General features: G+C 43.3%; 1 protein-coding gene and 1 pseudogene across 1 annotated transcript in view; both read left to right on the forward strand.

Moving 5' to 3' along the window:
• The window catches only part of LOC134483152 (uncharacterized), a 757,250-nt gene that overhangs the window by 432,097 nt on the left and 301,696 nt on the right, over nucleotides 1–23,457 (forward strand). The gene's annotated exons all lie outside the window — the stretch shown is intronic.
• Nucleotides 3,309–4,504, forward strand: LOC134483150 (DNA-directed RNA polymerase II subunit GRINL1A-like; annotated as a pseudogene).

Below are 23,457 nucleotides of genomic sequence, written 5' to 3' on the forward strand. Positions count from 1 at the left end.
GAGGAAAGGTAGAAGGTGAGGACCTGTGCTCAGGTTGTCCCTGACCTTTACGCAGGCACATGAGTACCTGTACTCACAGAAACGCCATACAGACATAGGTGAAAAAGGAAATAAAAACAAACAATATTGAAAATACAATATACTGGGGCTGGAGGGCTGGCTCAGTGGTTAAGACCACGCACTGCTCTTCCAGAGGATCTGAGATCAATTCCCAGCAACCACACTGTGTCTTATAACCATTTCTAATCTCATCTTCTACCCTCTACTGTTGTGTCTGAAAACAGGGACAGTGTACTCACTCATATGGACAAAATAAATAGTTTTTGTTTTAATCCTTTTCTAAAAAAGAAACCCATCTGTGACACATGATCATTGTGTGATTCCAAATGTCACTAAGTCAGTACAGTCCTATTGCTACATGGTCACCAGTTGTGTCAGCCTTGGTAGTAGAGTGGCACAGTTGAAAAGATGCTGGTCACAGTGACCAGGCAGCCTAGAAAGCTAACCATGAGCAGAGAAGGCTGTGCTGTGTCATAGTCCTCTACCCAACACTGCCACCTCATCCCTACGAATAGAGCAAAAAAGAACAGATGAGGAATCTTCCAGGTTTCTTTCCTCTTTGACTTCTTTATTAACCTAGCCCGTGTGCTACATGTAACCTTGTCACATCCTCTTTCCCATCCCTAAGCCCTCATACCTGTCAGATAAGACAGGGATCTTGCTTTGGGGGGAAGCTCTGGTCCCTCTCTGTCCTAAGAGGCTCTGAGCCATCGCTGAAAGAGAGTCCTCTGAGGATTGAGGGAAGTCCATAGCCCATGCTCTGACTTCCAGGAAGGTTTGAGGAAGGTGGTCCTCTTCTTGTGGTGGCTCTAGTAGGAGCAGCCCACACTTGGGCCCAGCTCCCACTATCAGGAAAAGACAGGTGGCTCTGGTCTTTGCACAGCTCCAGTGGAATGAACAGTGCATCTCTCCTCTCTCTCTTGCAGGAAGTCTCAGCCTCTGGTGCAGGTGATGTTCCCAAAGCAAAGGAAAGGGAAGTGCAGAGTGAGGACTCCCAGGATCCTTTAAAACATTGTCTGCATTGTCTTCATTAATTTTTCTGTTTAATTTTTATTCCATGTGTATTGATCTCATTGTAGGGGTGTGCATTCCAAAGCATGAGTGTTGAAGGTAGAGGAAAAAGCATGGGAGTCACTTTGTCCTACCGTGTGGGGTCCCAGGCTCTGAACCGGGTTGTGGAGCTTGGCTACAAAGAGCTTTCATACTGAATTTCCTGCTGGCTCTGATTTCAGGGAGAGCGTCTCATAGAGCCCAGATTGGCCAGTAAACTACTGGTCATCCTGCCTCAAGTATTGCCATCTAGTTCATGAAAGGGTTGAGTTATTGACACGAGGAACTGGGGATGGGCAGAGGTGCATGACTGAGGCTATCTCTGCTCAGTGGCATGCCTTTGGGGACTGATAGTTTTCATCACTGAGATGTCATTTGACTGCAGTGCTCCTCTGGAGAGAAGGAATCTCTTTTGCCAGGGCATCAGGCTCTCCAGACAGGCCTGGAAGGTGTAGGTCTAGAGGCCAGGCCTGCATTCCTCTTCAGAAGCTGCATTTACCACTCTGGACAGTGCTATAGCACAGGGTCACATATCCAGTTCTACCCTGAAACCTGCTGATAAAGAATGTCAATCCTGGGACAATATCTATCATCGGTTCAAGGTGTGGCCCAACCAACTTATTATAAAGGATGATAGTGGTTGGTTGAAAAAGGCAGTAACTTTCTATGAACCATATATTAAGTTTTTATGTATACTAAAATTAACAATGGAAAGAACAGTGGTAGGAGAGGAAGCTAGAGGACAACTGCTGAAAATGCTTGCTTTTGAAAATGCTAATGAAGAGTATAGGAGAGCATAATAACCTATAAAGGAGACTGGAGATATTAATGCTTATATGAAGGCATGTAAGTATATCTTCTCTGAAAATGGAAAGATGCATTTTTGGCACGTATTGATCCAGATAGAGTTATTAAATTATACATTGAAATACTCTTGAATTTCCTATAGGGACTTTAGCTCAAGATGAGTTGCCTTTAGAATGGATATATATAAAATTTAACTTTAACAAAACATTAACAACATATGAGGAACAAATTTCTTTAATTATTCAGCAAGGCATACAAAGACCTGTTACACTGTGGGGATATGCTTGTGCTGCTTTTGTTTTCTCATTAAGCAAAAATAAAGTGGAATATTTAATGCAGACGTCTGAAGTTTTTCAATTAGCCATGATTTCTTACATTAGAAATACTGAATTTCATTTTCCCGATAGTAAATTCTGGGATTGCTTAAGAAAACCAAAAAAATGTGATAAATACACTAATTTCTGTTGATCCATTACCATCTGCTGTTACTGTGTTTACAGATGGCTCTAAGACCAAAGATCTAAGACAGATGGCTTATTGGACCAAAGATAAATTTTGGGGACAAGAATCTTCTTTTGGGTCAGTACAACAAAATGAAGTATTAGCAGTAATTAATGTATTGCCGGATTTTACTCATGATGTAAAAATATTATAGCCGAGTCAGCTTATGTTGTAGGAGCAGTACAGAATATTGCAACTGCTGTTGTTTCTACATCTAAGCCTATATTAAATGTTATTCTCACATATTAAAGGACTATTGTTATTCTGAAACTCTAGAATATTTATTACACATATTAGATTACATTCAAGATTGCCAGCATCTTTAATACATGGCAATCATATGGTAGATCAATTAGTGGCATTTGCTACCCCAGAAGAAAACAGTCATAATCATGCCAATACAGGATATTTGCATATTAAATATAAGGTTCCCTATTCTGAAGCCAAACAAATTACTGCTAATTGTGGTATTTGTGAGCCTTCACTTATAAAATGTATTCCATCTGAAATTAATCCCAGAAGAATGCAACCTAATACATCGTGGCAGATGGATGGAACCCATATTTCTGAGTTTGGTCGCCTTTCATATATACATGTAAGCATAGATAATTTTTCAAAATTTGTATGGGCTACACCATTGCCAGGAGTACGCACTGCTCATGTTATACAGCATCTATTGGAAACTTCTGCTGTTATGGGACCGCCTTCTAAAATTAAAACTGATTATGGACCAACATATATTTCTTATCAATTTAAACAATTTTGTCGGCTCTTCCGGGAAAATGGCGACTCCTGCACGTGCTCCAGAGTTGCCGCTGCCCTGGAGCCTGCGACCTCCATGGGCCCTGCTGGGGAACCCTGCCTGCGGGGCCAGCCTCAGCCCATGCACAATGTGCTCCCTGCCCCGAGGCTTCCAGCCCCCAGTTCCTGAGGACGTGGGGAGGCAGAGTTTGGCGGAGCTGTGGGAGAGGTTGAGGCACCAGGAGAGACTTTTGCACAAAGAAAAATTCATTTGCAAATTGCCCGACGAAGGTAAAAAGATCTCAGACACCACTGCCAAACTGAAAGCTGCCATTTCAGAAAGTGAAGAGGTCAGAGGGAGAACTGAACTACTTCATCCTGTTAGTGTTGACTGTAAGCTAAGGCATAAAGCAACCACAAGAGTTGATACCGACATAGACAAGGCCCAGAATTCTGACCTGATGCTTGATACTTCATCATTAGTTCTGAATGTTCATCAGTAGACATTGAGTCATCTAAAACAACCTCAGAAACTCAGGGACCTACACAGCTCACTCACAAAGGCAATGAAGAGACTTTGGAGACTGGCTGCACAGTGAGTACCAGCCCGTCTGTCCGCATCACAGCCCAGGCTCGCCCATCTGAAGTTAATGAACATCTCCCCCAGCATTCAAGTCAAGCGGAAGAGGTTTCCAGCAGCGTCGACAGTCTGTTTATCACTAAATTGCAAAAGATCACAACTGCAGACCAGACTGAACCCTCAGAAGAAAACACCAGCACTGAGAACTTTCCAGAACTGCAGAGTGAGACTCCTAAGAAGCCTCATTACATGACAGTGCTAGAAATGCGAGCTTGAAACCCAGTGCCCCCTCCTCATAAGTTTAAGACCAATGTGTTACCCACACAACAGAGTGACTCACCAAGTCATTGTCAGAGGGCTCAGTCTCCTGCTTCCTCAGAAGAGCAGCGACGCAGGGTTAGGCAGCATCTTGATGATGTCACAGCAGCTCGCCTTCTTCTGCTCCACCCACTGCCTGCACAGCTGCTCTCCATAGAAGAGTCGCTGGCTCTGCAGAAAGAGCAGAAGCAGAATTATGAGGAGATGCGGGCAAATCTTGCAGCACAGAAACTAGCCGAGAGACTGAATATTACAATGCAGAGCTACAATCCAGAAGGGGAGTCTTCAGGGAGATACCGAGAAGTGAGGGATGAAGATGATGCCCAGTCCTCGGACGAATGCTGAAAATGAGCGCTGGGAGATCCCGGGAGTTGACTGTTGAGCTTACATTGTCTCATCGAACTTCCTAACAAGTACCAAGACAGTGTCAGACCTTGTTGAGGGACAGTAGTTGAAGTTACACAAAGGTAGCTACAAAATAAGAACCCAGTTTGTCTTTCAGAAGATGATCTTCACATGCTTGAACAGTTCAATATTTGAACATTGTGTTTGGCCGTATTGTGTTACAGTTTTGCAGTATATTGTGCATTGGTCTGATATTTTAGTGTGAGTAGAACACACGTTTTCTTTAAGATATCTGCTTTTTCCTTCTTTGTATTCTTATCAGATAGCACTGCTTACACCCCTTCTGGTGAAATACTTTGTTATTCCAGGCACCTAAAGTGAATTAGGAAGGCCTGGTCCCCTCACTCAAGAAATTAGGGGAGCAGTCTAAAGAATGGTACGTATGCTTGCATGGACACGTTCCTGAGATGCTGGATATGAAATGCCGCACACAACACTCGGGAACCACCACCACTGTGTCTGCTGCTCTGTCCTCTCTTGGGGCGACTGCTGTGACCTGTGATGAGGTTAAGGAGCACTTGGAAGAAGTGCTAGGTGGGGAGGGTCTTCTGACCCGGTATGGGGAGCTGCTCCTGGCTGCCCTAGGCTTGAACTCATTGCCATCTGGGATGATAGGTCCCTGTACAGGACACTGGTGCTTGGTAAGGAAACCGGTGTTTTTCTAAGAGTTACACTTGAATTGTCAGTATATTGCTTCTTTTCCTTGTTAAACCCACAGAGGTGTTTACAGGCTGCAGAAACCTCAGTCCTGTATGTGCACATTTGTGCTGTTTAAAATGATTATATGATCATTTTCAGCAAAGATAACAATGTTATCATAAAGCCTTTGTCTATTATGTGGAACTTGTAAAGGAGAAATAAAATACCAATCAGAGCAAAAAAAAAAAAACCATTTTGTCAATGATATCATATTGTACATATATCTGGTATAGAATACCATCCACAAGGACAAGCTTTTGTTAAAAGAGTTCACCATACCCTGAAATGACAAATTATAAAATTAAAAAGGAGGAATAGAGATGACCTTACACAGCCAGTCCCAGAGTAATATTGGCATAAGCATTATTTTTTATTAATCTTCTTAATTTACCACAAGGTGAAGTTATATGCAGAGCAGATAGACACTTTATTGGACTTCTCCCTGAAGGCATGGAACAGAAAATATGAATAAAATTTGCCCGAGATGCTGAATGACAGGAAGGGACATTACTGTATGTAGGGGAGAGGGTTTTGTCTCATTACAGGATGGGAGACATTTCTGGTTACCCGGGAGACGGATCCAAGCACAGAATGATAAGAACCTCTCCCTACCCTCAGAGGAATCCAGTTAAACCAGCTACATTTTCTCCTGATGGATGTTCTCCGGAGAAGAAGGAGGTGTCCTCCATTACTGAGGCCCTGGCTTCTCTTAGTGTCGACAAACGACAACGGAGAAGGATCAATGCAGTGACAACGCCATTACCTAGGTGAAGCGATTAAGCACTGAAAGGAAAAATATGTTGTCTCCTACAGGAAAGTCCTTTACTGCTGAGCACGTATTTTTAGCAGTGTGTGCTTTACTCATGGTTTCTTCTGTTGCGGCCAATGCGAGTTATCAGGCTTATATTCCTTGTCCACCTTTATTTGAACCTGCTACTTGGCGGGGAAACAGATGAGGTTTTATACACCACCCCAAGCATTTTATCATCTCTTTGGAATAATTTGACCTTTTGAATAGACGTGATGGAGCTTTGTATAATTTTCCTTATGCTGGATTAAAGATGCCTTTGTGTTTAGGAAAGAGACCAGGCCTACAAATGGGTTATTAAAATTGGCGATTACCAGGAATAATTGTTACAGGCTCCAGGATTGACAACTTTGTCTATAACCAAAATTGGAATAACATTACATTTGTTAGCGAGCCAATATATCCTACTTGTGCTTGGTTTACTTATGTAGGCTTAAAATATCTCCCATGCAATTGGAAATATTGCCCTGGTATGTTTGGAAAAATTATTCAAGATAAATGAATAAATTGGGGTCCTTATGGCCAATTATTAATACATGTTCAGAGTGGAATGTTACCACTTGTGATTTGTCAAATGTTACCAGGATGAACTGAGAGGAGAATGAACGCCTTAATGGATGCTTGCTGATGGAATGTGGAGATGGAGGCATTGCTGATGTTCGACTGGCCTCTGTGGAAGATCCTACTGCGTTTCAAGCTCATTTGTGGAAGACTGTCATTGCATTAAAAGAAGATGTGCTTGCTAATGGAAGCTTTTCTGGGACTGCTCAATCTGCCTCTCAGTATAATTTTACAAAATTTAAGAAAGAAAAGGTTACTACTTGTATTCCTATGCCATATTTCTTTTTAATAGGTAGATTTAATTTTGCTAATGGATTTGCTTGTACTGTCATTAGTATTCATGTATTAATTCATCTATTCAGTTTAATATAAATCAATATTCTATTATGATATTCAGCAAAAAATATATGTATGGATGCCTGTTAATTTGAGACATCATTGGTCTCAAGATCCTCTTAATTATATGATTATTGAATTTTTTAATAATCTGCTGAGGAACAGTAAAAGAATTATTGGAGTTTGTAGCTACTATTTTAAGCCTTATTTCTGTTGCTACTTTGGCAGTCATTTCCAGCATAGCATTAAAAACATCTATTGAGACAAAGCATTTTGTTGAAGACTGGCATAAAGATTCACATGAGTTATGGATAGAGCAAACTAAAACTGATACTAGACTTCAACATCAAGTAGATGTTTCAAAACAAACAGTAGAATGGTTGGGTGGAAAGATGTTATTTATTGAAAAATATGAGGATTTGAGATATGATTGAAATCCTACTACTTTTGTGTTAATAAATATATGGATAATGATACAGAACATGATTGGAAGTTAATTCAAGCCTATTTAGAAGGTAATGAAAGTGCTACAAAAGTAATTAATGCCTTGAAATACGATGCTCGAATGTCTTTTGGTAAACAGCAAGAAGATGCTACTCCTATGTAAATAGCTAAATTATTGGATGATCAATTGACAGGATTAGATCCCAAGGCTTGGCTTCAAAGGATTTTCCATAACTTGGGAGGAGCTAGTTTTGCCATAATCTTATGTACATTATGTATTATGTTGCTTTATTTTTGCATGATTAAACCCCTACAAGTACATTTTGCTATGTTGTGGAAAGTGTTTCTTTTAAAACAAAAGAAAAAAGAAGGAATTGTTAAGACATAGATATGCAGCTCCCAGGCAGGGTCAAGAAAGGCCTGGTGACAGATACAAGTAGGAGCTAGAATGCCACCCTGGAGAAGAAAATGTTTTCTCACCTGGCCTAAGCTATGTTCTGCTTTGTTCTGTCTCTGTGCAAGCGGTTCTAACGCTGTCTTGGTAATGGTGAGTATATTTTGATTATAATAAGAGAGGTGATTTGTTATATGAATATTTTGAGAAGAAGCCTTTGTTTATTCGTATATCTTTGTTTAGTCTTCCCTCAGTTGTTCCTGGTATCCTGGGAATAATGATCATATGGTATCTTGACAAAATGAAAATTGTAGTAATGAACATTCCCAGCTATATAGGGATTAATAAAGCTTGCAACTGTGTGCAGTTGCTTCTGCCTTTGCTCTGCACCCCCTGTGTCCTGGGGGTATGCATCCGTACCCAGGGCCCCCAATTCACTAGACATTGACAATTGGTCACCCCACAAAATACAGAAGCATCTACCTTAGTCAAAAATGGATATTTTATTGAATGCACACACTAACACTGATTGATCACATCCATGTGACTACTGAAGCTTTTTCTGCCCTCTGTAGCAGTGATGATGTCAAAATCTTACTGAAAACCATGCACACCCGGTTTAGGCTGTATCAAAGTAGCCCACGATTTCAGTGGTCCCTCCAAGGTGCCATGAGACAGTAGTAGCATGAGTCTGCATGCACCTCGACAGTTTTCACTAGGGACCTCACACACACACATACACACACACACACACACACACACACACACACTTTACTGACATGGTGTACATTCTTTGCACACAAGGAAGAAAGTGAGCAGTAATGAAAATACACCAATAATGGAATTGATGGAGGGAGCTGTGGGGAAGCTGGGTCTTAGAGGTACTTAAAGGCCCTATGCAGGCTCTCCTTTTGTTGAAAGAAATTTCAAGTGCAATGTGGTTCTTTATTTTTTTTTTCTCTAAAGCACAGAGGGCTAGGGTGGAACACAGGGCTTTGAGCATGTTCGGCAAGTGCAGTCAAACTGAATTAAATACTAGGGCTGGAACCTATTAATCTTCTACAAAGTTACAGAGCAGCCTGGATGAAGACTCTCAGCTGAAAATGTGGACATCTCAAGACAGGCACTGGACAATGGCTGACAGACTTGATTGAAGACTGGAAATGTTTTGCTATCTCACAGGAAAAGAAGGCCCCTCCTACCACACTGTACTCTAAGGACAGTTTATTCAGGTTAGGATGACATGAACTATTGTCTCAGGTCACAGATGTCAGCACAAAGTATCCAAGGTATTGTATGCCAATGGTACCATTAACATGACAAAGCACACAGTGTCATGAAGACATAAATCATGAATTTGTGAAGCAAGACCCAGGCCTCTTCCAGGGTCTTAGATAGTAACTGAGAACCTCAAATACGGTGGTGATGTGATAGTGTGGGGTGAATCTAGTTACAACTAGTTTCTATTGTAACACAGATGACTCTTTTTGTGTCATGGTCAGCTTATAATGAATGACTAGACCGAAGCATGAGAATAACCAAATACTACATTGTTTCTCTAGCTGCTGACCTTTAAAAGCCCTGGGGTGACAGCAAGCTTTTGTGGACATTCTGGATTGGTCCTTCTGTACTTTAACTCTCTGAGTCACCTCCACTCTCAGTAAGTTAGTTCAATTCCATAAATTGGAAATCTGTCACCTGGAAAAAATACATTCTCAATACGATCCCAGATTGGCCATGGAAAAAGGGTAGCTTGAACTGTCCCACCTAGGTTCTGGGCTTCACAGGCCTGCTCTCCAACAGAAACCTGTGTTCATAGTTGCAGGCTGCATTCACTATGGATGCTCTTGAGGTTCCCCCCTAAACTGCTTAGATTAAAATAATTTTCATGCTAACAATCAAAAAACTCATTATGTCAATCTGGCCTACAGGAAGCTAGTTTCTATTCTGTATTTTGTCAGATGTGCAGAATACATATGGTCATCACTGATAATAGGTGAAAGATCTGTTCTAATATGGACACTAAGTGATGCTGGAGGATGATCCTGACCCACACTGAGCAGTGGGGACACCAGAGCCCTGTAGGGATGCCTGACAACCTAACACATTGAGCACGCACAGCTCAGTAAGTTCCCTGTGAACACACATCTCCTGAGATCTCTCTATTAAATTGGAGGTGATCCTGTCCACCTAATACAGCACCTCATGTGGAATAACAAAAGCCACCTGCAGGAGCTGTGGTGATGACTCACAGGTTAGAGAATCTGCTGCTCTCTCAGAAGAACCACATGGACCCTAACAATTGGGTAAAGCATGTCAGTGATTACATCATAAAGTGTGTGTCAGAGACATAGCCATGTTGTCCACACAAAAGACACTGTCACACTGGGTACCCCTTGGTGACTTTGAATTCTCTTATTAGCTCAGGCTCCATGGAACATGCAGAGATCCATCTCTAGCTGTCAGTTCGAAGTCCACAGGAGGGGACAGAACCCTTGAGTAAGAATGATGGTCTTAATAGTCAAGAGATAGAATTCAATTTTTATTCATAACAAATACATTATAACAACAAAACAGGATTAAAATGAATAAAAATATTTAAAAACATTTGAAAGTAAAAATAGTAACAAGAACATATAAATATGAAACAACAAAAAGAAAACTTCAATTAAAATCATAACAAAAATATTTCTAAAAGCATATTCTTAAGGAACATTTAAAGCACAGACGTATTGCTGTTTCTCCTCTAGCACACATAATGAAAGGCGGTCCCCCAAGTTGTCTCTCAAGTGCTGTTTTCTGAGAATAAAGTAAGACCTCAATCAGTCAGGCTGGCTTAGTGGTATATAAACTTAGGGTCTCTAAGAAATGACAAATTAACTCAGAGGATGAATACTCATCCAAAATATGTTGTTACCATTCAGGATGTTGGTCATCAGGGACTCCTGAGAAAGCAACTTATTCTTCAGGAAGCTCTTTTACTGGTGTGTGTCCAATTCCAGCTCTCTTGCACTTTCTGAGACCTGGGAGAGGAAGGCAGTTTTTCAGACACTGATTTGGTGGGGAAAAGCAAGACAGCTGTCAGAATGCTGCCTTCTACCACCTCAGGTCTATTGGACAGTCGACATGGACCTTTTAACTGATATCATTGTTGCTAACTCTGTGGGCAGGGCAAAATCCCCAGAGAGCCTCACAGTAATGTGGGCTGCCAATATGGGACCCAGACTTATACCAGTGCAAACCAAGAACAGGGCAATGGAAGGAACCTCATTGGGTTGCAGGAAGAAAGGAGATGTCCATATGTCACCAAGGTTAAAGCCAATGACAAGTGCTAATTTGACATTTGCACTTTGTTCTTATCCCAAAGGTGCTTCCTACACAAGAGGTCACATGACCACAGAGTGTCATTTGTCAATGAACCAAGAGATTGTTCAAAACTCTACATAGGATCCAATGTATCACATGGATATGCAATAGTATGACATGTTATTCATCTGTCACCATTTCTAGACTGCAGCTTCAAAAAGAGCAGCAAAATATGCTTGCACAATAATTCAGTTTCTGAAAAGTGGTAAACTTCCTAGAATACTTGTGCATAGGCAGAGCAATGAACAATTCCATTACATGAGGTGGTTGGCTGGTTGTGAGTGTAAATTAGAAAGGTGGTAAGAGAAGCAAGATTTATCAAATTGGCAAATTTTATCAGATATTGTTAAGCTAACATGTCTGCTCGTCCCTACCTGATAATGCTGGTTCTGGCCGTTGATGGTCTTTATCTTTCTTGTTGAAGTCAACCAAATATTTCTGGTTCAGTGCACAATCAAGATGTACCTCCTTGCTCTCCTGCTTCAGTGGGACCAACTTCTTCCTACATGTGTTCTCCATCAGGAGCTGGCTGAGCAGGTTTCTGGAAATACAGTCTGCATAGTAAGATCATGCTGGCCTTTTCTCCCATTCCTACTCCCAAGTCCCACTAACTCTACCAGGTCCCAGATACCCATGAAGACTTAATAAAATGCATCTTGATACATATAACGCTGCTGCACAAAACATAAAGAGTTAATTTGGGGAAGAATAAATTGTTTGCTTGGCCTGACACCAATTAGTGTCCACACCTCTGAGAAAGAACATGGATCTACAACTATCCATGAAAGCCCAATGCATGGGGCCAACATCAATTAGTACTGGGCCAACACCCTCAAAAGAGGTCAGTAGAACCAAGAGAAGGTCATGCTAACCATGTGGTCCACGCACTGAGTTTTGTAAAACCTGGTGTGACACCATAGGTCCAGGTCAGCCTAATGACCTTCTGCTGACTTCAATCAGTACTGTTCTCTCTAGAGCCTTCTGAAGATGCCTAGACAATCCTGGGATGAGGAACAGTCTTTTATGGAACTGAAAACTGAGTCCTATTGACCCTGGAACACTGATGGGTAAACAGCACAAGAGATAGAACCAGAGCTGAAGACCGTCCAATCCAGAACAAAGAAAGTCAGAAATGGCCATTCCACAAGTGATAGCTTTTCTGACCAGGACTTACTTAGAGAAGGTAATCTCCTTCTTCAGCTTATGGTTGTTCTCATGGACCTCAGTGTTCTCCATCTCTAAGCTGTGCAGAATTGACATGACCACCTCCTCCATTCTCTCCAGGTCTTCATAATATGGATTTGGCCTGAAGTGTGGCCTGCCCCAAATGATAGAATATAATGAATATCGGCATTTAGGAATATATGAACTCAGGGTGGGTCCTATATTACCCCAGGCTGCTGCCTGGATCTTCAAGCACTCAGTCCCCTGCCTAGCAAGTACAGAGACTCACCATAAACTCACTGCAATTACAATCTTGCAAAGGCACCAGCTGTCAAGGGCTTTGCAAATGCACACTGGGAACTCACTTTCCCTGACTTTATCCCTGAATTCTTCATTCAGACCACAAGTTCTGCTTTTCAATAAATGGAAGCAGATGAGTCCATTTTCAATCTCACTCCTCAGGAAGGGTCAGGTTCTGAATCTCCACTATATGGGAGGTGAGGTTTAGCACAGGGTGGTTAGGGAGGCACAGCTTTCTAGAACCCAAAACCTTAATAGGATAAGAAGGTGACCTTGCAGACCCAGGAATGAAACAAGAGCATTTGGAGCGATTCATACCTGTTCTTCATGGATCTCTCTGTCAGAAACCTCAGGCGATCTCTCAGGTCATTTCTCTCCTCGGTAATGAGCTGCAGCTCTTTAATCAGCCTCTCCTTTTCCTTCTTGGCCTGATTCTTGCTTAGTTCAGTGCCAGGGGATGATGTTTCTCTCCCAGCGTCTGTAGGTAGAAGAACACAAGTGAACCTGCATGCGGAGAATGCATAGAGTGTTCATAGACCTCAGTGAGGCCTAAACAGCAGAACAAGCCAGGAACCCAGTGTCACTGCTAGGCGATTGGTCTATGCTTAAGAGACCTCCTCAGGGGATCTCAGTTTTCCCACTACTCTATAGAGACCAAGAGATGTAAGCACCCAGGTGTGCCCTATGCCCGACATCACGTGCTTACATGTACCACGGAGATGGCTTCTCCAGGATTATTATCAGCTGAACAGGGTACAGCTTGGTTTCAGGACCCTCACTCCTGTGGCTTCAGAACTCAGATGATAAATTCACCATCCAGAAAACTTGAGTGATTGGAGACACTCAGATGTCCTACCCTGATACTCTAAGCCAACAACTTTGGATTTAAAACGCATTTCCGGGGAGGATATGTTCAACAGACTTATCAGTGTCCCTATGTGAAATACCAAATGCCCCAGAAGTGCGAATAGGTTACAGGCTGAATATTGGTCTACACGTTCCAAATAGTTTTGGTATTTTAGAAACATGTTTGTAACACACATCTCTAATATATAAAGCTAACAATGACACTGCCAGTTAGAAGAAATCAGAGACGGTCTAAGAACATAAGGTTATTGCCTGGAGCACAATCTCTCCCTGTTACTACTGTCAGATACCCACTGTATTTAAAGAAGCAATGATAGTGAAATACATTGCTGCCCTGTCTAAACTCAGAAAAGGTGGACCATCCATGACTACTGATGGTGTTATTATATCAATGTAGCAGAACAAATGAACTGAAAAGTAAAGACCAGAAGTTCACAGTATAATAGCATTGGCCTTACCATATCCTCCCAGTGGGGATGGGGAAACTAAAGTTCTGAAATCCTTGACTTTAAGGAATTGTGATATTCATGGAAATTCAATTCCTTTTCAGATGCTCCAGTTGTTATGGCCCATTGCTAGAAAGGTCAGCTTAAGCCTGCAGCCCCCCTGACAGGAAGCTCAAAATACACTGCCTAGAACTTACTCCACATTCCCCAGAAGTGCTGTCTTTGTCCATCATTACTTTGAGACGAAAGGCCAGACTCCTTCACTCTAGTCTCTCCAGAATCGACGTTCCCCCTCCCAAAACGCTTGCGAAGACGGGAAAACATGTCTTAGCTTGTAACTGCCAGACTCAGACTGAGAGAAACTAGGGCACTGGTTGTCACTACAACACTGGTGACATCACAGAGGATGCCAGAACTCTCTAGGAGAAAATAGAATGTCCAAGAAGGGACAGCTGATGTCATGGGGAGCAGACTTTGCCTTCCTGCTAATATTCTCCCTGTACTGAGCATAAGCTGAGGTGCCCTTTCCAGGAGACTTTCCTGGGGCAGAGCCACTGAGCATCTCCTGCTTCCAAAGCCAAATTTTCCTCAAGGCTTGATTATAAAAAACCTTAGTAATTCCTATGCACCTAAATGAATGTTTCCTTTCAAATCTATCCCATAAAATGTCTCATCATAACTCAAATTGTCCTCATTCACCAATGTTAGCCATTAAACCTTCCTGAGATTTCACACCAGCTTGAATATGCAGTCAAAAGTTCTCCTGTCTCATTATGTACAGGTGCTTTAGATCACATCAAGAAATAGTCTGCATGATAGGTTACAACATGGGTGTGTATTAGGGGAACACTCATGAAGTCATGTGCTTAGCAATCGACAATTGCCAGAAAATTCCTTAGGAGAAAGAGTTGAAGTCTTTAAGGTGCTAGGAAAAGTGTGGAGACCAGTTGGCAGAGGAAAGTGCAATATTGGAGCCACCAGTGAAGGGAACCTCATGCTGCTTGTGGGGTTCTCCTCTCTGCACCAATGTCGACAAAGGAGCACTGCTCACAGGACTGAGTAAGATATACCATGAGCTTCTATCAGAAAAATAAAATAGTCAAGAGATATAGGGGGTGCACAGAAATGTCTAAAATGAGGCTATAAACATCATTAAGTGGATAGAGCAAGGTCCCTGCACCTGTACACTGGGAAATGGCCACCACACCAAACACAAAAGCATCTATCATAGTAAAAAATGAATACTTTATAGAATGCACACACTAACATTGATTGATCACATACATAGTTCAAATTTTGGGGGCAAATTCATGGCCTTAACTATCTTTGTCTCAACTTATATAGCAAAAAATAAGAAAGAACGAGAAAAGAAAAAGTCAAAACTAAAAGCTCAAGCTTCTCATATGAGGATTGCAGGAAGTATTATATGGGAGTCAGTTCTGATTAGGCCATTTTAGATAGAACAGTGCATAGTGACCCTTAATGTGATGGGCCCTATATAAAGCTTTTTGCAATATTGGAATTTTAACAAACCTCATCCAGAACGTACGGAAGAGGCACCATGAGATCACCATGTGATCACCATGTCCTTACTCTGCATCAGGTTATTTTTCTGCATCCTTGATTGTCAGGCATATAACAGCAACAATCTGAAATAACTGGTAGACATGGAAAAACATGGCTAAAACTATAGTTGTGGGTTACACACCTCAACTGTGAAAGGCTAATGCTGTCCGCACAGTCCTTGGAGGCCACTCTTATAAGCCTGTTTATTGCAAAGTGAAAGGAGGTTTATCTGAGCTCAAAGTGATCCTGGCCAGCCAGGTAGAGGGCAACATGTGATACTTGAGACCCTGTTTTAAACCAGCACAGAAATCCACACTTCATTCAAAGCATCATCTACGAATTCTCGATTATTTACCATTCTCTCCCTACCAGTCGTTCTGTTTGGAATGGTAGAAAACAACTGGAACTGATCTTTCTATTTTAAGGACCTTGATCTCTCTTTTTTTAGGTCCACATTAAGAGTGCATACAAATGGACATCACCATCTGAACATCTTAGTATTATCTACTCTGTATATGTAGCATAATACTGTGCCTATGGAAATCTTAAGCTTCCTTGAGTGTAGTTGCCCCATCAAGAAGTGTGAAGTTCTGAGTTCAAACCCCAGTGATGCTTTAAAGGTTTAGAAGAAAGCGATCAGAGATACTCCACTTCTTTGTCCTTAGATTAAATCAAGTTGACACAATGTGAACCTGGTGGGCTATTTAACCATGCATCTTTCTCCCAACCCCACTTCCACGAGTTCAGTCCATGGCAGAATTCATCCCCCACCATCCTAGATATTTCTTTGTATATTTCTACAAGAGCCAGGTTTCTTTTTTTTAATAGAATTAGTTGTAGTCAATCAACTGCTGCCCTATGTGAGAAATGATTAGTATCCATTGCAACTTACCGCACTGTATTTGTGTATACAAGTACATTATTGGAAATCCAGCATTACTGAGGGATTGGAAACCAGTGCTGTGGCCTTGCCTTTCTGTGCCTCTTCCTGGCTCACAGGCAGCAGAGGGCAGACCTTGAGTTCCTCTTCAGGGACAGAGTGATGTTGAATGGGCACTGAGCAGGCAGAGAAACACAGCTTAGGCAGCTCCTTTCAGTTATCAAACACATCATCTCCTTCCCATCTTTTTTTTATTTTTTTATTATTTTTTTTATTAACTTGAATACTTCTTATATACATTTCAAGTGTTAATCCCTTTCCCGGTTTCCCGGCAAACATCCCCCTCCCCCCTCCCCTTCCTTATGGCTGTTCCCCTCCCAACCCTCCCCCCATTGCCGCCCTCCCCCCAACAGTCTAGTTCACTGGGGGTTCAGTCTTAGCAGGACCCAGGGCTTCCCCTTCCACTGGTGCTCTTACTAGGATATTCATTGCTACCTATGGGGTCAGAGTCCAGGGTCAGTCCATGTATAGTCTTTAGGTAGTGGCTTAGTCCCTGGAAGCTCTGGTTGCTTGGCATTGTTGTACATATGGGGTCTCGAGCCCCTTCAAGCTCTTCCAGTTCTTTCTCTGATTCCTTCAACGGGGGTCCTATTCTCAGTTCAGTGGTTTGCTGTTGGCATTCGCCTCTGTATTTGCTGTATTCTGGCTGTGTCTCTCAGGAGCAATCTACATCCAGCTCCTGTCGGTCTGCACTTCTTTGCTTCATCCATCTTGTCTAATTGGGTGGCTCTATGTGTATGGGCCACATGTGGGGCAGGCTCTGAATTGGTGTTCCTTCAGTCTCTGTTTTAATCTTTGCCTCTCCCTTCCCTGCCAAGGGTATTCTTTTTCCTCATTTAAAGAAGGAGTGAAGCATTCACCTTTTGATCATCCGTCTTGAGTTTCGTTTGTTCTAGGGATCTAGGGTAATTCAAGCATTTGGGCTAATAGCCACTTATCAATGAGTGCATACCATGTATGTCTTTCTGTGATTGGGTTAGCTCACTCAGGATGATATTTTCCAGTTCCAACCATTTGCCTACGAATTTCATAAGCTCGTTGTTTTTGATAGCTGAGTAATATTCCATTGTGTAGATGTACCACATTTTCTGTATCCATTCCTCTGTTGAAGGGCATCTGGGTTCTTTCCAGTTTCTGGCTATTATAAATAAGGCTGGGATGAACATAGTGGAGCACGTGTCTCTTTTATATGTTGAGGCATCTTTTGGGTATATGCCCAAGAGAGGTATAGCTGGATCCTCAGGCAGTTCAATGTCCAATTTTCTGAGGAACCTTCTTCCCATCTTAAGGGCTACTGCTGAGGTCTTGCCCCCATACCTACCTTAATAGCAGTGAATTTGTTACACAGCAGCCAGCTCTTTCCTATTGTTCTGTAATACTTCTCCACATCATGGATGCCAAGAAAAACACTAACAAAGAACAAAAAACTCTGACGTTGATCTGTGTGGTGCTGGTCACATACCCTGTTATGTTCTGTATGTTATGAGGTTTGTTAATCTTAACAAGTTCCCCAAGTGTATTCTTCACATAGGACCCAATAGATTCAAGGAAAATTGGAACAATTATGTGTAAAATGGCCTCAGTCAGGGCCCATAGACCGAAGCATTTCCAACAGTTGTGCATGAGCCCATGTGGATTTTGCAATGAGCGGGGCCTAGCAATGTCCAGTACACAGTTGTGAGCTGTTGCTCTGGTTGAACTGTATTGGTGTGTGCATTCAATGAACTACACCTATTTAAATGAATTCAGTGTCCTGTGGTTTGAATCCAGACCCCTTGACATCAGATCTTCCCTTCTGCAGCACTTGGGAAAAAGGCTAAGTTTAGGAAAGGTGACGTCTTGTCATAAGTTATGTGACAAGAGGGATGGTGAATGATCCCTTGTGATAAGAATCAGGTTTCCTCTGTGGTATTTAGGTCTATACTGGCCCTGTGCAACAGCTTCAAGTACCCATTTCTGGTTTTCCTTGGGATTCCCGTGATGATGCACTCAGACATGATTGGAAACAACCAAAACGGTGGTCAGACTTGATTTATAAAATGTAGGTAACATTGCAAACTTATGTTGTAGGATATTTGATCATATTGTCATCCCCAATATTGCGTTATTTACTTAGAAAAATACCTTCTGGCTGTGTAGTTCAGCACTAGCACCAATATTTAACCCTAGAGCTATTTTTGTTTGTTTGTTTGTTTGTTTTTTGATTTTGTTTTTGGATGAACAAGTACTTTCCTATTTTGTGGCCCAGCCCTAGCTCTTACTTCTTTGCACAGTCATAGAGAGCCCTCAAACATATACTCAGACAAAGCCAGGGGAGTGTATAAAAGGGCCTAAGGCAATACCACATAATGACATTGAAAGTGGGCTCTCTTCTTGATCCACGCCTCCAGCTCTCCTGACATCTACATGAATTATAACTCCTAATGCAGTGTAAATGATGTCTGCGCTATTGCTGAAGGAATCATGAGAATAACAACTGTAAACATTCCACCATGGATAGAATTTGTGGAAAGAGGTGACTGGCAGCCAACAAGAGGGCTCTACAGTTAAAGGGGCTTGCTGTCAAGTCTGATGAGCTTGACTCAATCCCCAGGACCCACGTGGTAAAAGGGAGAGAACTAAGGGCCAAGCTGTCCTCTGGCTTCCACTCATGTGCTTACATGTATGTGAGTATATATGTATATGTCTGTATGTATGTGTGGATATGAATGTGTGTATGCATGTATGTGTATACGTGTATATGTATATGTGTGTATATGTCTGTCTATGTGTGTGTATAGGTGTATTTGTATGTGTGTATATATATTGTATGTGTGTATATGTGTGTATGTATATGTGTATGTGTGTATGCATGTATGTGTGTATGTGTGTATGTGTGTGTATGTGTGTGTATGTGTGTATGCATGTAGGTGTGTATGTATCTGTGTGTGAGCATGAATGTGTATAGTCATGTATATGCATGTGTTTTCATGTACATGTATTTGTGTATATGTACGAATGTATGTGTGTATATGTATGTATGGACACACAAACACACAAAATGTTAAAACATAAAAAGCTCCTTGGAGTATTCACCGTGCCTGGATAAGTGGTGACCATGTGGGGGAAACACATGTCCATGTAAGCACACCTGTTCACATGCGCTGAGCAATGCCCAGCCTGGTCTTGAGCTCACTACCTGCCCAACGATGAGTTTCTGCCCACCTGGTCTTCTCAGAGCCAGGCGACGATTGTTCCTGCCATTCCAGTTCTGTTCCAGTTTCTCATGCCACAAACCTTCTAGCTTGAATCTCACCTACTGACGCAGGAACCTAACAGCCTCCAACCCAGTGAAGTAAGTAAACTTCTTCCTGACATCCTCAGGCTTGGTGTCCCCCATGAGTCACAGGGAGGAAGGATGGCATGCACCAAGGAGCAGGGTCATGTGCAAGGAAGACAGGATCATAAGTCAATCATCACTGACACCAGCAAAGTGTGTGCTTCAGAGCTGGCTCTGCTCACTCTTGTCCCAGTGGCAGGACTTAAGAGTGGTGCATACCTGTCACCCAGCACTCAGAGACGTCTGAGGCATGAGAACCAGGAGTTCATGGCCATCGTAACTAATGGTGAGATCAAAGACAGCCTGGGCTGCATGAGACTCAGTCTCAAAGCAGGCAAGGAGGAACTTGCTATATTTGAGCAAGGAAGCTGGAATCCTCCTGGGTTCTAAAAATTCACTGCAATACAGAAAGATGCTAAGGCTAGTGTGGCAGAAAGTAGGAGACAGAGAAGCCAGGTTAACCCTCCCTAATCTCCTCATGCTGTGTGAGCTATGAGTAGATGGTGCCCTATACACTGTGGACAGGATGGTCTCTCAGACGGTTCAGAAAGCAATGGAGGACTCCAGCAATTCTCCACTTGGGTGTCACTTGAGTCTTATATGTGTGTGTTTACAAGCCAAAATATAAGATCCATAGGTGACTGTGTAAATTCAACATGGCACAGCCATGTGCTGGAATATTATTCAGCCTTACATAGGATTCAGATTCTGACCCTTGAACAGGAATGAGAATGGTAGCCATTCTCCTAAGTCAGACCTCCAGGCAGTGCAAAGACAAACTAACACTGTATGACACCACTGAGGGCTGCAGTGTCACCAGTTATATAAAGACAGAAAGCAGGAAGGTCTACAGAGCTCCAGGGGTGACATGGAGTGGGGAGGTTGGAGGGTAGTTGTGTAAGTGGGACTGAGCCTCAGAGGAGTGAGACATGGCTGCAGAATATGCATGTGGCTGCCTCCCATACCTGTGGGTGCTGCCTCCTCAGAAAGGCAAATATAGCAAAAGGAAAGAAACAGAGGGGACAGGCTCTGACCACCTGTAGACACACACAAATGACATAACAGAATGTGCACACTGATGCCTTGCTGCAGGAGCAGTTGAGCATCCAGAAGGGTTGAAAGAGGCTGAAAGGGTTGAGCATGGCACTTAGTTCAAGGACATACCTTTAGGTCCTGGGGAACCTATGGTGCCCAGGCCCCATCCTGCTGATACTGAGGGACATCTCTGACATTCAGGGTGATGGCCGGGCTGGGCTGGGGAATAGGTGTCCACTCTCACCTGCCTCAGCTTGAAGATGCGCTGGGTGAAGTAGGACTGCAACTGCTTGTTGGATTCATTGATGCAAATCTGCTGGAAGCTATTCTGTTCAAAGTCCTCAAATCTGAATATGGCCAAGACACCAATGGGCAAGCACTGGGAGACAAGGTTTGGTTATAGCCGGGCCTCCTGGAAAGATTAGCCCTCCTGAGAGGAGTTGCAGCAGAGGGGGTGTGTTTTCCTGACCTATTTGGTACCCAGTGTTTTTTACCAAGGGTTCCTTTATTACTTCTTGATGGAACCAGTCCTGCACATATCCAGGAAGCATTGGGGTGGAACCTGGGCTTGGTGCCCACATGCTGGCATCGCTGAGGGTGAAGCCTAGCCTATCACACTTCTAGACACCGAGTGCAGATGCCTGGGTTCCTATATAATGGCGGTTCTTACCGTTCCTAATCCTGTGTCTCTTTATTTCAGTTCCTCATGTTGTGATCCCAACCATAAACTTATTGGAGAGCTACTTCATGAGTGTAACTTTGTTACTGTGAGGAATTGTAATGTAAATGTCTGGTGTGCAGGAGCGCTGATGTAGAACCCACAGATTGAGAGCAGCTGCTGTAGAGGATCAGAGTCCCCTGCCAGCCCTGGTGTTTGCAGAGATCCCCTGGGTTCCTAGTCTCCATGGCTTTCCCAAGGACAGGGTTTATTCTTGGCCGTCTCAGGGCCCGGGACCTCACAGAAACAGCCTCTCCCATGTCCTTCCTGTTGAGGAGAGCGTGGTTGGTCCTCAGCACAGACCAGTCAAACAGGGCGCTGTATAGACACTTGGCCAGGGGTCTCCTGCAGTTATGGCCTCTGGACAGAGGGGTTTCTTACCTGGGGTGGGGCAACCATGCCAGGTACAGGCAGTGATGCTCAGAGTCAAGACCTAGTTTTGTCTTATTTTCATAGACAAAGTTGCCCAGGCTGGCCTCGAACTTGCCGTGTAGCCAAGGATAATTAAACAACTGATCCTACTGCCTCTACCCCCCATGGCCTGGCATTGCAGATGAGTGTCACCAGAGCTGGCTTGTCACAGGTGCTATACGGCTCTAAGTCTGGGGCCTCATGTGCAGGAGTGTTATGACTGTGCCATCCCCACCCCACAACGAGGGTTTTCACCTTTCTCCTGCTGAAGTCTGCTTAATCCTACCCTGGCCCCAGGACACAGCAGCTGTGGGAGCCTCAAAGCCTGGGGCTTCAGCACAGCATTGGTACACAGCATAGCATGCAGCCTACAGGGCTGTGAAAAAGCCAAGGAAGTGGTTCTCAGCTCACCCCCTGTAGGAGTGTCTAGTCCATCCTTCTCTCCATGGACACAGACATCTGCTTCAACTGCCGGACATGTCCCTCTGGTTTTGACTTTCCTGGATGCCATGTCAATGCCACCACACAGAGTGCTGCCTCTACTGGGGACACTCACACAACCTCTCTGGGGGACATCTGAGCCAAGCAGGGATTGGGTGCACTGCAGAGAGGTCAAGTCATGTCCTGAAGTACCTTGTCCCACAAAGGCTCACTGTTCAGGGAGTTGACTTGAAAAGTAAGCTTATGCCCCTGGGCAGGGTTCCCCATAGGGAGTGTCCCACACCCTGCTATCAGGTCTATTCCTGGTGCCATGCAAATTCAATTTGCAAGACCCAATGCTCTGGAAATGTCAAGAGCTAACGGAAATGTACCAGGAAGTGCACACCATAGCAAAGGGAGAGGATGGCACAGAGACCTATGCTATGGGTTAAAGGGCACGGAAAGGCCACCTCGAGCACAGGGGTCAGTCACCTCTTTCACAAACAAGGCAAAGGCCAATGCTCTCAGCTCTGGGAGCCTAAAGGGCTCTGTGGCTCCTAAGCCCTGCAGCTGCAGCCAGAAGCAGCACTGAACAGGATGTAAATGCTGAGTATGGCGATGTCCATAAAACTTTATTTACAAAACCAAATTGGTGGTAGTAGTGGTGGTGGTGGTGGTGGTGGTGGTGGTGGTGGTGGTGGTGGTGGTTGCGGACTGGTTCATTTCAAAGCATGCTGGAGTGGCATGGCCACTGAGCATCGGGAAACACAGAAAGGAATGCGACCGGACGCAGGGCTCCCAACACCCTAGACGTCGACCTATGGCACTGGAACAGGGTCCCTGAAGGTAAGTCTGGACAGTCAGATAAGGTAAGTACAATTTATTACAAGGAAATGGGACAAGATAAATCTTCTCTTCATCTCGCTATGCTTAAGCATCTTTAAGAGTGCAGGGAATTCATGTCTATCAGTCTGCTTTAGAAAAGTGTTTAGAGACAGCAAGAGTAAACTCCATGGTTCCCTGACGAGGGTTCCAGGGATTCTGATATCTGGGTCAAAGTGAAAGTTAAGGTGAAAAAGGCTGTCAGGCAGGGCAAAAAGATTCCAATTTCTGGTTTCTTTGGGCTGTAATTTTTACTGTGTTCAAGGCCATGAATGCAGACAGGGTAATAACGAATACAGAACAAGAAGCTACAGCTTCA

The sequence above is a fragment of the Rattus norvegicus genome, chromosome 19, assembly GCF_036323735.1.
Source record: "Rattus norvegicus strain BN/NHsdMcwi chromosome 19, GRCr8, whole genome shotgun sequence".
Lineage (NCBI taxonomy): Eukaryota > Metazoa > Chordata > Mammalia > Rodentia > Muridae > Rattus > Rattus norvegicus.